At 35.9% G+C, this 17620-nt stretch overlaps 1 long non-coding RNA gene across 2 annotated transcripts in view; it reads right to left on the reverse strand.

The window, feature by feature from the left end:
• LOC131411342 (uncharacterized) overlaps nt 1–17620 on the reverse strand; it is a 69031-nt gene that overhangs the window by 49162 nt on the left and 2249 nt on the right. For both annotated transcript variants that reach the window (XR_009221543.1, XR_009221542.1), the window contains exon 2: nt 10519–10559. This is a non-coding gene — a long non-coding RNA (uncharacterized LOC131411342). The remainder of the gene's footprint in view (nt 1–10518; nt 10560–17620) is intronic.

A 17620-nucleotide genomic window follows, 5' to 3' on the forward strand; every position in this document is an offset into this window, starting at 1 on the left:
AATCCACTTAACTGAAATAAATGATCTAGCATAATGCAAAAACTATTTTTAATAAACAAGCTTAAGAAATGGAGTGTTAGGGCAGTATCCAAATGTTTTCAGTGATCTAGAGTGTTCTCTAATTTTCTCATCAAAGGATAAGTATTAATATTTTGACTCTTCCTTTAAAAGACAAAACCATCCATCAGTTGCTTTGTATCAGCAATGTGTGTTTTCTTCTTCATTAGATTAACAAAAAAAAGGAGTAAGAATTTTTACGTTGTTTATATGAAATCCTCCATAATTGTGCTAATTTTTTTTTCTAGAGAAAATTCCAGAGAAGATTCACATAATCAGCGGTGAAATTGATTTACCTGAGCTCCTGAGCTAATGAGAGGGTGACCTCTCCCAGGTCCTCTTCCTGATGAGAAGGGGGCCAGGTGGCTATTTTCCAACACAGGGACCTTCATTCCAGAAAGGCCCCAGTTGGATTGGATCAGCTTTGGCCACACTTCCCCTCACAGGCCTCTCTTCTGCCTGACTTGTTCAAATTTGAGGGTCAGAGCCTGGTTTCCTTAGAGACTCGTGGGTTCACTTGAGAGACCCTTTGAAGGTTCTCTGTGAGCCTTCAAAGAGAATCCGGAGTGTGGAGAGAAGGAGGGTAACTCTAACAGAACAGTACAGACTGGATGAACCAGCTTCGGTGGTGCCCCTCAACACTAGGAATGCAAATTTTAAATGATCCCAAAGCTATGAGTGACCCAACTGGAAATAATATGCACTCCAATCACAGAACCAGAGTTATTGTAAAAGCTGTTCCAGAAAGACGTTTTGCTTTCCATGTCGAGGACTTCATTTTCAGTCCTTGACATGGGAAACGGAGGGACTCAGTGGCAGTCCACATGAATGGTCCGGGAGAACAGTACGTCTCCTTTGCCGTCTTTCTATCCCAGTGACCTGGGTTTTCCCGCCACTCGCCTTCCTGGGATGCACACGGCCAACAGCCGGCCCTTTTCAGCTCTTACTGGCTTTCTTCCCCATTTAGTCATTGTTCCCTTGTTTCTCCACACACACGTTTCATTGTCAGCTTAATGACTTGGGCTCAGAGTACTTGGCTGTGCGCATGCGTGGTCCTCTCATTGCTGGTAGCATATTAGTAAAAGCGGTTTGAAAAAGCCTGCATTTTAAAACACATTCTTCCTTTCTTATCACTCCTGAGAATCTTCACTACCTTTTCCCAGCAGACAAAAGACTACTATTATTTTCTCATCCATGTGAATATTTTGCTTTCATTTTCATTCTTGGTGGCAAGGTTAGTGAGTTTTTCTAAGGTCACAATAACTATTTAGAAAGCTTTGTTTAGAAAAGTACTTAGAAGATTTTTTTCAACGTTTCATATCTTTTTTTATTTTAAAATTTTAAATGGCTTGAGCTTCATGCTATTACAACATTCCTTAGCTTACACAGTGGTTTCTTGTCTCTTCTGCTCTAAAATAGTGTAAAAACAGACTTTCTGTAAATAAAATGTAATCAATGTGTAATTTGAGAGACTCAGTCACAGTTAGCAGTGACTGTTGGCCCCTAAACACTAAATTTCTCAGCCAGTACCTCTCTGTGAAATACTAGTGATCATCGAGCACACAATTGCCCAGCAGGAGCCTATATTTCAAGGAATTTCTCAAAGAACAGCTTTTGCAGAATGTTTTTTACTAACACAAACAGTAACTCCTCTATTGGTCCATTTTGTAGTAGAGTAAGTTGGGACATTACTCTTTTTCCAGAATGTATAATCATTTGATTGTAAAGGAATTAGGCAAATTCGTAGCTAACTGATCATTTTTTATAAGCAAACTGTGTGTGTAATATTTCTGTCATGTTCCAATGATTACATCTTTTAGAAATTTTTTTTCAACTTTTTTTTGCGAGGCAGAAAAATTAAAGCAGGTGTTGGAGCAAGATGATTAATCAGCTGTCACTCCACTTTTCCTATAGGTTCTCAATTCTGGTGATAATTAGAAAAGCTGTTGGTTTCTTTAGAAATTCTAGTTAACTCTTTGGCTACTCGATACTATCTAAAAAATAACCCATTGCTCGTCACAAATAAAACCAAGAGTCACAAAATTAAATATTTGAGTAAGCCCACATTTTACTAACTAGTCACGTATTTCTTAGATGAATAATGATAATAACAAACATTTATTGAGAACTTATTACATACCAGGCACTGTGCTAAGAATTTCACATTCATTATCTCATTTAATCCTCACAAATATCATGTGATTCATATTATTATCCCTGTTTTTCAGATTGAAAACTGGGGTTCAGAAAGGTTTAGTAACTTGTGCAAAGCAGACCCGGGATTCCAGCCCAGGTCCCAGTGACTTCAAAGCCTCTGTCAAATGACAGCGCATCAGGATAGGAATTACCAGATAGATAGCATAAGTGCATTATTCTGACGAGGTAGAGGCAATAAGGTGCCCGCATTGCAGGTATTGAATAATGAAATATGGTCCCCTAGTTATGCTATGAGGTCAGTCTTTCAAAAATGTAATCATGGAATCAGAGGGCCAGAGGAGCCCCAGAGGCTCTGTGACAATATTGGAATATGCTCAGACAGGAAAGGTGGAATGTAAACTTGTATCTATGTTTTCATTACAACCGTGTGAAAGTAATTTATGTATATGGAATAGGATGAGAAGAGAACTTGGAAAAATGTATTTATTAGTGTGAAGGGATTATTATTACATTTTTATGTTATATTTATGGAATAATTTTTTCTTAAAAAAATAAGATTAACAGAGTTTTTCTACTATATGGAAGTAAGATATTAATCCTAACATGAGTGCTGATTTTGAGATATGAAAATACCAGTGCTAGGATTAGGGACATCTATCAAAACCTCACTACTGCCTCTTGCCTTTTTAGTGATGTGTGCAAAAAGTTGTCTTAGAAAAATAAAACGTAGAAAGTGGCAAATTTAGTTACAGGACACACAAGGCACAGAGAGTGGGGAACAGGGGAGATGAGACAGAAGTTGTAAATGCCACCCTTCAGCACAGTCGTGTCTTATGGGTTTTAATTTTATTTTTATTTTGAAACAATCTCAACTACCAAAAATTTACAAGTAGGCTAAGAAGGATTCTTTTTTCCTGAATTATTTGAGTAAGCTGACAATCCAATGCCCCATCACCCCTGGATACTTTAGTGCGTATTTCCTACAAACAAGGACTTTCTCTTCATAATTACAATACAACCAACAAAATCAGGAAAAGGACATTCGTACATTACTATCACTTAATCTTCAAAGTGAATTTAAGTTTCACCAGTTGTCTTGATAATATTGTTATAGCAAAAGCATCTAGTTCAGAATTATACATTACATTTAATTGTCATGTCGCTTTAGTCTCCAATCTGGAACAATTCCTCAATTCTCACTTATACTCACTCACTTCATTTCTTCCTTATTTTTTGTATTCTTTTTTTCTTTTTCCTCCCCAAAACCCCACCATATGGTTGTATATGCTAGTTGTAAGTCATTCTAGTTCTTCTATGTAAGCCATGAGCACAGCATGGCAACTGACAGACCGGTGGTGTGGTTCCATGACGGGGAAGCAAAGCAGAGCCGCTGAAGCAGTGAGTGCCAAACTTTAACCACTAGGCCATCAGGGCTGGCTCACTTCATTTCTTCTTCTCTTATACATTAGTCCCCAAAAGAGAGATGCGAAAGATGACCAACAAGGAAAAATTAAATATTCCTTTATTCATTCACCCATTTAACAAATATTTAATGAGAGCCTACTACATACCAGGTATTCGATTCAGGCTGTAACTTCAGGGCGTCTGGTTCAAGCCTCAAGTTGGGCTCCTCCTGTAGTGAATGGCCACTGGATGGAAGGTGGGTGTAGACAGCATGTGTTCCTATTACCATGTGGCTAGGCCCCCCAGAATTGTTAACCTTAATTTCTCTCAGAGGATGGGATGTTTATAAACCAAACATTGGTATTTTGACATGGATCTCAAATTCAGGATTCATGTTAGGATTATGATCTTAACTTCCACATATGAGATATACCATAGTGACAAAATGGTGACACAGAGCAGAGCTGTCTTTGTCATTTCACTACACTATTTTTCATAACCCATCCTCCTACATTTGTTTTAAGGAAAACACCACCACACTTGGTCTCATTTCCAACATTCTAATAGAAGTCGATTCACAGTAGCATCCTTAATTCGTTGTAACTCATGCCTTCTCTTTTTCTCCCTTTTTCCTCATTCCCTCCACACATTTTTTTTATCCACTCTGTTCCCTGCCTTGGCTTTTATCCACTCTTGATTGCCCTCTGTGGCCTTGTTTCTCCCTTCCATGCCTTGCTCTATCCTCCCTCCCTTCCACTTTCTCTCTCTCATATCTATGTTGTCCTAGGTCATCCTCCTTTTTTTCTCCATCCTAATCTCTTGGCCTGAACTTTGCACTTTTTGCTCCTCTGGTCCAGCCACTGACTATACTCTTTATTGTACTGTTGGCTTAAGGGTCTCACTAATCAGAGTTGAATGATTTTTTTTGAAAAGTTACAGTTTTATTAGTTTAAGTACATGGAAGGAAGTCTTTGGCTGAGAAAAATTTAGGTTTAGGTACTTATAATTTGCATATCACAATTATTGCTGCTAAGTCTATTAACTGTTCACACACAAATATTGCTGCTAAGGCTGGTATTTCCGTTTTTTATTATTCATATATGGAGTATGCCTTTTCCTTAGGCAGCACCGAGTAATAATTAAGTTTCCAGGCTCTGCAGTTAAAGTCTCTGGAATAGAATCCTTGCTCAGCTAGCTGTGGTAACATTGGGCAAGTTATTTAATCTCTCTAACCTTTAGTTTCCTCATCCATAGAATGGGGATAGCAGGTAGCTACCTCATAAAAATTTTGTAAGAATTAAGTAAGATAGTTCTTGTAAAAGCATGTGGCACCTCGTAAGCACTGAATGAATGTTATCTTATAGATGACATTACATAGTACAATCTTATAATGATTTTTGTACTAAAAATCTATTTCCAAATATAGTAAAAATATTTGTGATCTATAATGGAAGATTCTCTACAATTAGTATTCCTGACTAAACAAATCATTTTTAAAGTTTTTTTAAATTGTCACTGCTAATATGCAAAAAATAAGCTCAAAATATGAACTTTTGTGTTGTAGTTAGCTAAAAATCCACCCACAGTTCTTTATTGTTCTACCTGAAATAGCAATTATTTTTCTTTTTCTGTCACCCCCTCAGTCCTAATAATCCCCTCCAGAAAATTCCATAAAGTTTAAATATTTAAAGATACAAAAGGTGAATGACTTATGGTTAGGAGGCTGTAGAAACCTTTCTCCATCAGCTTGGTGATTGACCTAAGGCAATTTACAGATGTTCTGGTCAACACCCAGGACTCTCCCAGTGAAATGTCACCATGAGGTAAGCCCTTCTCAGTCTCAGTGGATTACAAGGCAGGGAAAGGGCACCAACCCCAAGTGCTGAGAAAGGGGAAGCATCAGCACTTCAGGAAAGGCCTGTAGAGTCCTGGAAATTCTGGGCTCTTTACACAGTGGTACAGTGTGACCAACCTACAAAGTCTAGATTCTGAGGTCACCATTTTAAGAAGGGGAAGTTACTGGTGGAAGGGAAAAATCTTTTCAAGAAAATTCTTTATAGAGAAAACAAACAGGAAAACAAAACAATGAATAGTTCAAGCTATTGAATTCAAGAATTAAATTCAATGGACTAGGACATCAAATGATCTGGGAGCTCAGAGCTAGGAACTTGCTAGGTCAAAGTTAGAACTTTGGAACCAGTACTTTCTTGGTTAAAGATAGTCAGTATTTTGAAGTGGTTTACTAGACCAGGGAAAGACAAGGGTAAACAGGCTAAGTAAATGATATACAGTTTTCCAAAGGAAATCGGCTAAATAATCATAGCCTTTCTCAGCCAGGTTTCCTCAAATGAACCATGGAACACAGAAAAGGATTTGAGTGACTCCTTTCTCAGTTATCTCAGGATTGGCACATAACTAGTACCTTTCTAGCTGCAAGGAGAGAATTTAATTTATTTCATACAATGGACAGCTTAGCAGGGCTGACTTCTCTGTCAGAACCTTGGGTTAAAAAGAGCTGGAGGGACTATAGGCTAATCATCCATGTGGCAGAGCTGCAGCATGGTACTATCATTTCTCTAGAACCTGAGACTAAAAACCATGGTCACCTTTGACCCTTCCCTCACTTTATCCTCTGCAGTTGATTTAATCTCTTAACACATCTTGCTTTTATACTTTCTTTAAAATCTTTATGGTAATATCCTCTCTTCTCCATTTCCACTGCCTTTACCACTCACAACTGAATTATTGTAACAGTCGTATACAGTCATATAACTTAGCCTCTCAGAATCTCAGTTTCTCATGTGCAAAATAAAGATAATCATAGTACCTACCTTATAGGATTACGGTCAGGACTGAATGAGATGTTTTATGTTAAGTGCTCAGTACAGCACCTTACAAACAGAACTCAATACATGTTAGCTGTTATTCTTGTTATGTTCTCCTGCCATAGTCTCTTCCTGCCAATTCACCCTGCATACTGCCTCTACACAAGTCTTTCTAGAAAACATGTCACTCACCACCTTAGGAATTTGTTGTATCAAATTCCTACTTGGCTTTCCATGCCCTCCCCAGCTGATTCACTCATTCACTCTTTCATCTATTAATTCTTTCTGGTTCAAACTCTAGATATTCCTACCACTTCCAAACATGTATCATTCAACCATTCATTCAATATGTTTATATTGCATCCCTATAGTGGGCCAGGTATTGGAGATAGTGTAGGAATTAAGGCAGTAGCACTGCCCACTCTCATAGAATTTACAGTTGGGAGAATAACGAGCATACTAGTCAGAAAATTCTCTTCACCATGCCCCACGCCCTGTTCTATGTTTTCGTAACCCAGCCCAACTGCTCTCTCCTCTCTCAAAAGTTCTGTCATACTCAGTACCATCCTATTTTACAGTTGTTCTATCTAATGTGAGTTCTATGTGTCTTACCAACTAGATTATAAACTCTTTGAGAGACTCCTATATTCCCTTAAGTGACTAACACATTAGGAGTTCAAAGTATACTTTTCGATGGAGATTGACTCATTGATTTTTATAGAATGCAGAACATATATGTCCTCTTTTGGGTTCATATTTTCAAAATGTACATATCTTTAAAATTCACAGCCTAATGAAGGAAGAAGAACTTATATTTCTATCAATTGGAACATGTATTCTTTGGGACTGAAAGCTCTTTGATTTGTTACAGCCGTTATTATTGCCTGTTAATAGAAGATTAACTGAGATTCCAGTAGTATTTAAGAAGTGTACATTATTTTATATTTTTCATTCAGTATTTTTTATAGAATCAGAGCAATTTCCTAAATAAACTCTTTGTTCTGATTATTATTGCTGTGTAACGTAATCCAAAACTTAGTGTTGTAAAGCACCATCATTTTATTTTGCTCACTATTTTGTGCCTCAGAGATTCAGGAAGGGCTTAGCTGGGCTGTTCTCTCTTTTTTTTTTTTTTTAATTAATTAATTTTTTTTTTATTATTTTATTTATTTATTTATTTATTTTTATGATACTCCAGAGTAATTGTTTTCAGTTACTCTGAGGAGAGGGGGAAGCTCCCTAACTCTTTCTACGAAGCTGACATTACCCTGATACCAAAACCAGACAAGGACAACACAAAAAAAGAAAATTACAGGCCAATATGACTGATGAACATGGATGCGAAAATCCTCAACAAAATACTAGCAAATCGCATACAACAATACGTTAAAAAGATTATACACCATGATCAAGTGGGATTTATTCCAGGTATGCAGGGATGGTTTAACATTCGCAAATCAATCAACGTAATACACCACATTAATAAAATTAGCTGGGCTGTTCTCTCTTGAGAGTCTCTCCTGCCACTGTGGTCAGATGTGAGCTGGGGTGCCGTCATCTGAAGTGTGGAAAGAGCCTTAGACCCATTAGACTTGTAGTCCCACCCCTGAGGTGAGACTTCAGGCAAGTCACTTTATTTATCTGGGCCTTGTTTTCTGCTCAGAATGAAATAAAACCAATAAATCCCTTTGAGAGCTGTTTCAGCTCAAAAGTTCTGTGATTCTATGAAATGCAAAAATAATATTTGGTTATGAACAGATATAAATCACTGTGCATAATTAAGTTCATTCCACAAGTAGAAAATGTTACTAAATGAAGGGAAAACAAAAGGATTGAAGTAATGAAGTAAAATTTTTTGTTGTGAAACAAACTTATCTTGAATCAATTTAGCCACTAGAGGTCACCAGTGTACCATCTCGAAAAGAATAAACGCGATTAAGTCACTAGCATTTCCCCACCTATAGCCCCTAAATGACATTCATGGTGTCTTTTAGTTTATTCTGAATATCTGCTGACCGTTGTCGGAGACATATGTTATGATGAGGTGACACTAGTTGTCACTCTAGGTGATGTTCCATGTGTGTCTGTGTGAAGAGCCAGCACTGGAACCATAGGGAAAATTACTTCTTTGGCTTTTCTGCCCTCTCTCTGGGATGTGATAAGGGGCTGTGAGATAATTTGATAGAAAGTAATGTGAGCTCTGAGGTGAAAAGACACTGTGGAAATACAGTGTCATCTTCTAATGCAGCACAGACACGTCTGCTTTTTATGAGACAGAAAAAGTAAGGACCCAGAGCAGAACATTCATTTATTCATTCAACTAATATTTATGGACACGCATGTAGGCAGCGTGCTTGGCAACGGGGCTACTTAATGAAGAAGATCCGTTGGTGCCCTCAAGGAATTTAAGGAATCAGGCAGAGGAAGTTTCCGTTCAGATACAATTAGATACAGACCACCATGCCAGGCAACTTTGCCTCAGATTTTCTTACTTCATCATCCCAACAGACCTTTAGGACAAGCACCATAATTCCCACTTCTGTAGATGGTCACTGGCAGCACAGCAAGGGCCAGTGGCTTTTTTAAGTTGATGACACTTTTCTGAGGTGATGTTAAGAGTAGACTATACACCTTTTACATCAAATCCAAAACTGAACCATAGAGATACTTGCAAGAAAATGTTAGAATGCTGAGTTGGGTTGTAGACAATGACGCTTGTTAGAAAAAAATATTAAAATTTATTTTAACATAAAACTCCTTAGATGGGAGAACTAATGCTCTAAGTGAAATTAATGCCCTGAAACATAAAGATCCACAGAGATCTCCTCTGAAGAAACTTCTGCGAGAAGGATGGACTCCAGAATACCTCTGAAGGCCATATCAATTTTCTCCCCAAATAGAAACTACCTATAGCAAATTTTCCTATAATTTGCTTTGTGCAGTACATAAAAAAAAGATTATTTTATAAAAATTTAGTGGAACATGTACCTGGCTGAAATGATTCATATTGGTAGATCCGTGTGTAGAGAATCACAGAAACCCAAAATCATAAAAGCTGGAATGGAGGAGCTCGAAGATAACTCACTCAGGAAAGCTTTCAGAACCTACAGCAGGCATGGTGCCAAGGGCTAGATGGTCAGACACAACCAAACCATCAAAGGCTGACTCAGACATGGGGAAACATCCACTATAACTCACTGGTAGTGATATTTGATAAAGTCCTTAATGTTATTTTATGCAATATTAGAGAAACAGAATTAACTCTATTCCAAGCCCTCATTTGGGGAAACAGCGGTCTATAGTAAAGTGACTCATCCCCCACAGCCTTACGGTCAATCTCAAACACCTGGATACTCTACAGTATCATAATGAACACTAAACTAAACTTTTAAACTAGGAAATATATGAAGAATTGAATGAACAAACATAAGTTGAGCCAGAAATGGAACCAGGGTTTCCTCTTTTTCAAACCAATGCTTGTTGCACTGTTGATAGATCAGGGTTTTCCACACCAGCCATTTGCATACCAACATCGAAACTTTTGCCACATGAAATTAACCATTTAATTAACATCATTTTTGAACTTAGCTTTGTTCTAAACAACAACATCTGCAAACTGAGGGTTAGTTGTATTATTCATATTTTTCTATTACAATAAAATATGTAACAATTTTTTAAAAGCTCATCGTTTACAACCAAAGATATAAGCACCAATCTTTGGGAAACCCTGATTAAACAATATTTTGTCTAGAGAAAAATAAGCATCAAGACTGCATAGAATCATTCCTCATTTTCATTTTTGTCGTAAAGTTCAAAGCTTGATTCCATGGAGACCCTGAAGTCCTTCTGAATTCTCATTTGAGAAACACTAAAAATACACTGGTAATTTATTACATTTTTTTCTATTGAACAAATGAATGAAAATGACTCGGATCAAATTAGCCAACTATTCGTTGTTATCAGGAAATTGTAATCTTGAGAAAAGTATACAGGAACAACCAAATAGCAGTACAGTATACTATTATGTCTAGTTTTGAAATCAAGTTTCAACAAGTAGAATATATTCTTTACTCACCAAATTCAAGACAGCACTCGTTCTCCAATGAATGCAATAACCTTTCAAGGAAAAAAAAATAAGTAAAAAGGAAAATGCGAGTTCTTATTTAGGAATGAGATGAAACACATTTTGCAAATTAATGAGCTTAAATTATCAGGGAACACACCTGGTTACACTTGAAAATTTTCAAAATGCCTCCATTTAGCATATTTCACTTTAAAATATCTACCGTATGTTTAGAACCCTCTAATTACTTAAGACAACTTAGAAGTTTTTATATGCATGAAGAGAGCCTGTCAGACTGGAACATCAAAATGATCTAGGACATTCTCTATTTTATTATTCATCATTTCTTCCTCACATAATACATTGCCTTGTAACAACAGTTTTCAATTTAGAGTTCTCCATTCTCTGTGAAGAACATTTTAATTTTGTGCTTTTATTTAGATGATTTATAATATTATTATATGCATATTCCAGATCACATGAATGTTCATCTTATTATCAAATATTTCTGCGCAATGTCAGTGGTTTCTATTTGTACTTGGGTGTTTTCTTTATTCAGAAGAAGGGAATTTTGTGGCTATTTTAAAATCATCTTTTATTGAAAAATATAATGCAAATATGGAACACTGTATAAAGTAAACATATAGTAATGAATGTTCATTTCATAATTAGTTTGCCAAAATTTCAATTCCCTTTTTATATCCACTTGGATGTACTGTTCTCTTTTGTAACCTTTTGGTTATTTCAAGGATTTTTTTCCTATTCATTCTAGGACACATCTTAATTATTAGCAATGCTGTTTTATCCAGTTTGCAACATTTTGTGAAAGATATATTGCTTTCTAATGTCATGGTTATCTTTTTGTACGTTATCTTTTTTAGATAGTTTGCCTAAGGACTTCCTTTAAAGTTTAAATTATCTAGCAAGATATATGTTTGGTTCCGAAATTTTAAAAAGGTGAATGCTCTAAAATAACCATACCGTACTTTATGACAATCATTTTCATTTAAAAAATAGTTTTATCATCCAAGGATGCATCCAAAATAAACCATAAGTTTTTGGTCTGTTTTTAAAAATATGTATTTTAAGCGTCTTTTAATAACAGTTTTTCTTTCCATTCTTTTTTCCCCTGGTGCAATTTATTTGTTAAAGAAAAGGGCTTGGTTTTTTGTTGTTGTCATTTTTCATCCTGTTGTTGTTTTGTTCCATAGCCAGATTTTGCTAAGTTTATCCAGATGGTAGATTTAACATATTTCTCTGTCGTCTGTATTTCCCGTTAAATTGCTACTTTATGGGTTTGATCAGGTCAGGTTGCAATTTTTTTTTTTTTGGCAAGACTATTTCATAGGTGGTGGTGCTTTCTTCTTTCCTAAATGCTATCTGGTAGGTTCTCTTTGTGCTGTTAGTAATGTTGGTACTTAATGTCTAGATCAGTGTTTCTCAGCAGTCTTTTTTATTATACCAAACCCCCAGAGCCTTTCAGACATTATTTTCCTAATCATCCCCTCCCATTATGAAATTGCCTTTTGCCAAATTTGGGAAGCCATTATTTCTTCAAATATTTTTCAGTGCCATACTCTTTTTCCTTTCCTTCTGGGACTCTCATGACACAAATGTTAGATCTTTTTTGTCGTCCCTCATTCCTGAGGGGTTTTTTTTCTCCCCAATCATTTTTCTCCCTGTTTTCAGAATGGATAATATCTACTGAGGTATCTTCAAGTTCACTAACTCTTTCCTCTTTCATCTCCATCTTGCCATTGAGTCTTTGCAGACAGTTTTTTATTTTTTTATTTTTTATTTTTTGTGAAGAAGATCAGCCCTGAGCTAACATCCATGCCAATCCTCCTTTTTTTTGCTGAGGAAGACTGGCTCTGGGCTAACATCTGTGCCCATCTTCCTCCACTTTTATGGGACGCCACCACAGCATGGCCTGACAAGTGGTGCATCGGTGCGCGCCCGGGATCCGAACCTGGGCTGCCAGCAGCGGAGCGTGCGCACTTAACTGCTACACCATCAGGCCGGCCCCTTGCAGACAGTTTTTAATTTTAGTTATTTTATTTTTCAGTTATAAAATTTCCATTTGGTTCTTATTTATAGTTTCTATTATGGTGCTTATACTTTCAATTATCATATATATAATTCTGTTTCAGGGTTTTTCATGATTATTTGTTGAAGTTTTTTTTTAATAGCTGCTTAAAATATTTTCCAGATAATTTCTACATTTGTGTCATCTCAGTGTAGGTATCTGTTGATTATTATTCTCATGTGAATTGAGATTTCCATGGTTCTTCATAAGCTGAGTAATTGTGGATTAGATCCACATTTTCATTCTTACATTATGAGACCCTGGGTCCTGTTTAAGTCCTATGGGGAGTGTTGATATTTTTGTTTTAGTAGGTACTTCAGTTGGTTAGGTTGAGGCTGCAAGTTTCAACCCACTTTCTTTGGGCTGCGGTTCCAAAGTCATTTCAATTTGGAAAGTCTTTGCAGTGCTTTATTTTTACTTAATTCTAACAATCCTAAGAACAATTAAATAAAGTAGGTATTGTGATACTCATTTTACAGATAAAAAGATAGGTTTGAATTCAGCCTATCACTAGCTATATGACATTGGACAAGACACTCTTTGAGCCTTGATTTCCTCATCTGTAAAATGGGATTAATAACATCCAGGTGATTGGATTGTTTGAAGACTGAGTACAATAACACATATAGCATACCTAGCATACTGCAAACCCTAAAGAAATCCTGGCTAGTCTTCTCATTCTGAAAAAATCAGTTCTATTGAGGAAAAATAATATATAATCAAATACACACATTTTAAGTTACAAGAGATGACTTTTGACAATTGTATACACTGTGTAATCACCCCTCCAATTAAGATATTATAGAATATTTCCATTACACCAGAAAGTTCCTGCATGTCCCTTTGCACCCAGCCGTCCACCATCTTCAACCCCAGGCAACCACTGATCTGACTTCTATCACAATAGATAAGTTTTGTCTGTTCTGGAACTTTATATTAATAAAATCATACACTCTGTACATTTTCTGTCTGCTGTTTTCACTCAGCATAATATATTTCAGATTCATCCATATCAGCAGTTTATTCCTTTTTATTGCTGACTAGTACTCCATTATTTCACTGGGATGTTTTTCTAATATTGATTGAAAGAGTTCTTAGATATTCTGAATTCAAGTCCTCTGTTAGATAATGTATTGTGGCTATTTTTTTCCAGTCTGTAGATTATCTTTTCATTTTCTCAATGGAGTCACTCAAAGAGCAGAAATTTTTAATATTTATAGAGTTCAATTAATTATTTTTTATAGTTATTATTTTTTGTGACCTTTTGCAAAAACTTTTGTCAACACCAAGGGGACAAAGATTTTCTTTCTGTCTTCTTCTAGAAGATTTATACATTTAGCTTTTATGTTCCAGTCTATGACCCATTTTGAATTAACATTTTTGTGTATGCTATAAGGTAGGGTTTGAGGTTCATTTTTTCCCCATACTGATATCCAATTGGTCCAGCACCATTTGTTGAAAAAAAATCTATCCTTTTTCATGGAGTTACCTTGGTACCATGTTGAAAATCAGTTGACCATATATGTGTGGGTTTATTCCTAGACTCTGTTTGGCTTCATCTATCTATGTGTCTATCTCTATACCAATACTCTATTTACTTCATTGCTTTAGCTTTATAATAAGACTTGAAATAGGGTAGTGTAAGTCTTCTAACTTTGTGGTTCTTCTACAAAATTGTTTTGGCTATTGTAGACCCTTTGTGTTTCCATATGAATTTTAGAATCAGCTTTAGACCATAATCCCTGAAAGAAGTGAAACTCATGGGGCCAGAATCACAATTGCCCAGGCTCTCTGTCTAGGGGCAGTAGTTGCATTTGATTTCCTAATAATTTGTTAAGGACTTTTGTATCTGTGTTTGGTTTTAGGTCTTTTAATGTCTTTGTCTAGTTTTGGTGTCAGGGTAATGCTGTTCTCATGAGTTGGAAAATGTTCTTTCCTATTTTATTTTCTGGAAGAGTTTGTGTAGAATTGATATAATTTCTTAAAATATTTGGGAGAATTTACCAGTGAAGTCATCTGTATCTGGAGTATTCTTTGTGGGAAAGTTAACCTAGTAATGACATTTTAAAATATAGATATAAAGCTGTTTATATCATCTATTCTTCTTGAGTGAGCTTCTGCATTTTTTCTTTCAAGGGATTTTTCCATTTCATCTAAATTATCAAATTTATTGACATAAGGTTGTTCATAATATTCCTGTATTAGCCTTTTAATATCTGTAGAATCTATAGTGATGTCCCCTCTTTCACTCTTGCTATCTGTAATTTATGGTGTCTTCTCTCTTTTTTTCCTAGATAAGTCTGCTTAGAGCTTTTAATTTTATTGTTCCTTTTAAAAGAACCACCTTTTGGTTCCATTGATTTTTTCCTATTGTTTTTCAATATGATTTATTTTTGCTCTATATTGTTTCCTTCCATCTGCTTGCTTTGTGTTTAATTTGCTCTTCTTTTCCTAATTTCTTAAAGTGAACACTGATTTTAAACCTTCCTTGTTTGTCATGTAAGCATTTAATGGTAAAGAAATTTCTCTAAGTACTGCTTTAGCTGCATCCCACAAATTTTTACATTTACATTTTAATTTAATTAAAAATATTTTCTAATTTCTCTTGTGACTTTCTCTGTGACCCATAGTTTGTTTAGAAGCATGTAGTTTAATTTTCAACTATTTGGGTTTTTACAAATATATTTTTGTTATTGATTTCTAATTTAATTCCCTTTGTGGACAGAGAAAATATTTTGTTATGATTTCAATCATTTAAAATTTGTGGAGGTTGTTTTTATGATAGAATATGGTCCATTTTGGTGAATATTCCATGTGCATTTGAAAAGAACGCCAGTTATCTAGTTACTGGATAGAATGTTCCAAAAACGTCAATTAGGTCAAATTGGTTGATAGAATCGTTCAGCTCTTCTATAGCAATGGTTCCCAAATTTGCCTGCACTCTGTTGAAATCACCTTTGTATCTTCCAGAAATATTAGTGCCAGTATCCCATCCCTAGAGATTGTGATTTAATAAGTCTGGGGTGTAGCCTATTCTTTGGAATTATTAGGAGATTCCCAGGTGATTCAAATGTGCAGGCAAACTTGGGACCTGGGTTCTGTATCCTTACTGATTTTCTGTGTACTTGTTTTACAAATTACAGAGGAGAGTGATGAACTTTCCAACCATGGCTGTGGAATAGTTGCTTATTTCGGTTCTACCAGTTTTTGCTTCAGTGCTATTTTGTAGCACTGTTAGGATTTGGCATCTTCTTAATGAACTGACCATTTTATCTTGCTGTAATATGAATTTCCCTGATTACTAGCGAAAGTAAACATATAAAAGAATCTTTCTGGCCATTTAGTTTTCCTCTTCTGTGAGTAGCCTATTTATGTTACTTGAATATTTTTTATCTTCAATCATCAGAATTCTTTATATTTTCAGAGTTTTACTATATTCTCCCAGCCCGTGGCTTGTTTTTAACGGATTTAAAAATGTCTTCTCTTCTGTTTATAAAACTTGTAACTCTTCTGTTTATAAAATGATCAAAATTTAAAATCTTTTCCTTAGTGAATGGCACTATTTTGTCTGGTTTAATAAATTCTTCCCCATGGTGACGTCATAGAGACACTTGTTTTTCCCTAAAAGTTTAGAGTTTTGTTTTTCACATTTCACGTTTACCTCATTTGGAATTTAGTTTTATTTGTGGTGTGAGATCAGAATCTAATTTCACATTTTTTATACAAACAGCCAATTTAGAACCACTATAATTTGTCTTTTCTATAGCCAATTACCGAAGTTATTGTACCAATTACATTCCCAATGTAATGAATAATAGTTTTTTCCCACCACCTCACAAACACTTATTCCTTACCAGACACCTTTATTGTATACGAACTTCCAGGTCCAGGTATTCTCCTTTCTAATTTTCTTTTGGTCTGTTCTTGTGTCAATACTACATTTTTGTGTGTGTGTGTGTGAGGAAGACTGGCTCTGAGCTCACATCCATTGCCAATCCTCCTCTTTTTGCTGAGGAAGATTAGCCCTGAGCTAACATCCGTGCCCATCTTCCTCTATTTTGCATATGGGATGCCACCATAGCATGGCCTGACAGTGGTGTGTAGGTCTGTGCCCAGGATCCAAACCCTCAAACCCCGGGCCACCGAAGTGGAGGACGCAAACCCAACCACTATGCCACCCGGCCGGCCCCAATACCCCATTTTAAAAATAGAATTACCATATGGTCTAGCAATTCCACTTCTGGATATATCCCCAAAAGAACTGAAAGCAAGGTCTCAAAGAGGTATTTGAACACGCTGTGTTCCTAGCAGCATTCATAATAGCTAAAAGATGGAAGCAACCCAAGTGTCCACTGACAGATTAACAAAATGTGGTATATACATACCATGGAATAATATTCAGCTTTAAAAAGGAAGGAAATTCTGACACATGCTACAACACGGATTAAACTTGAGGATATTATGCTAAGTGAAACAAGTTAGTCAAAGACAAATACTGTCTGATTCCACTTACATGAGGTATCTAAAGTAGTCAAATTGATGGAGACAGAAAGAATGGTGGTTGCCAGGGGCTGAGGGTAGAGGTAAATGGGGAGTTGTTGTTTAATGGGTATAGAGTTTCAGTTGTGCAAGATGAAGAGAGTTCTGGAGATTGGTTGCACAACAATGTGAATATACTTAACACTACTGAACAGTACACTTTAAAACGGTTAAGATGATAAATGTTTTATGTTATGTATAGTTTACCCTACTTAAAACAAAAAAAACCCTGTTTTTCTAGCAAAAAAAAGGTTGCTTTTAATAGTTCTCTTAGTCTTTGGTGTGCTGCAGTTTCACCACAATGTGTCCAGGGACGGAATTATTTCAATCATGCTCAAGAATAAGTGCTTCTTGATCTGAGAAGTCAAATGTTCCACAATCCTGAAAAATTCTTAGCTATTACTCTTTGAATACTGCCCACACCCATTCTCTCGAGTCTCTCTTTTTGAAACTTCTATTAGATTTATGTTGGATCTTTCACTCTTATTT

The sequence above is a fragment of the Diceros bicornis genome, chromosome 11 (assembly GCF_020826845.1).
Source record: "Diceros bicornis minor isolate mBicDic1 chromosome 11, mDicBic1.mat.cur, whole genome shotgun sequence".
Lineage (NCBI taxonomy): Eukaryota > Metazoa > Chordata > Mammalia > Perissodactyla > Rhinocerotidae > Diceros > Diceros bicornis.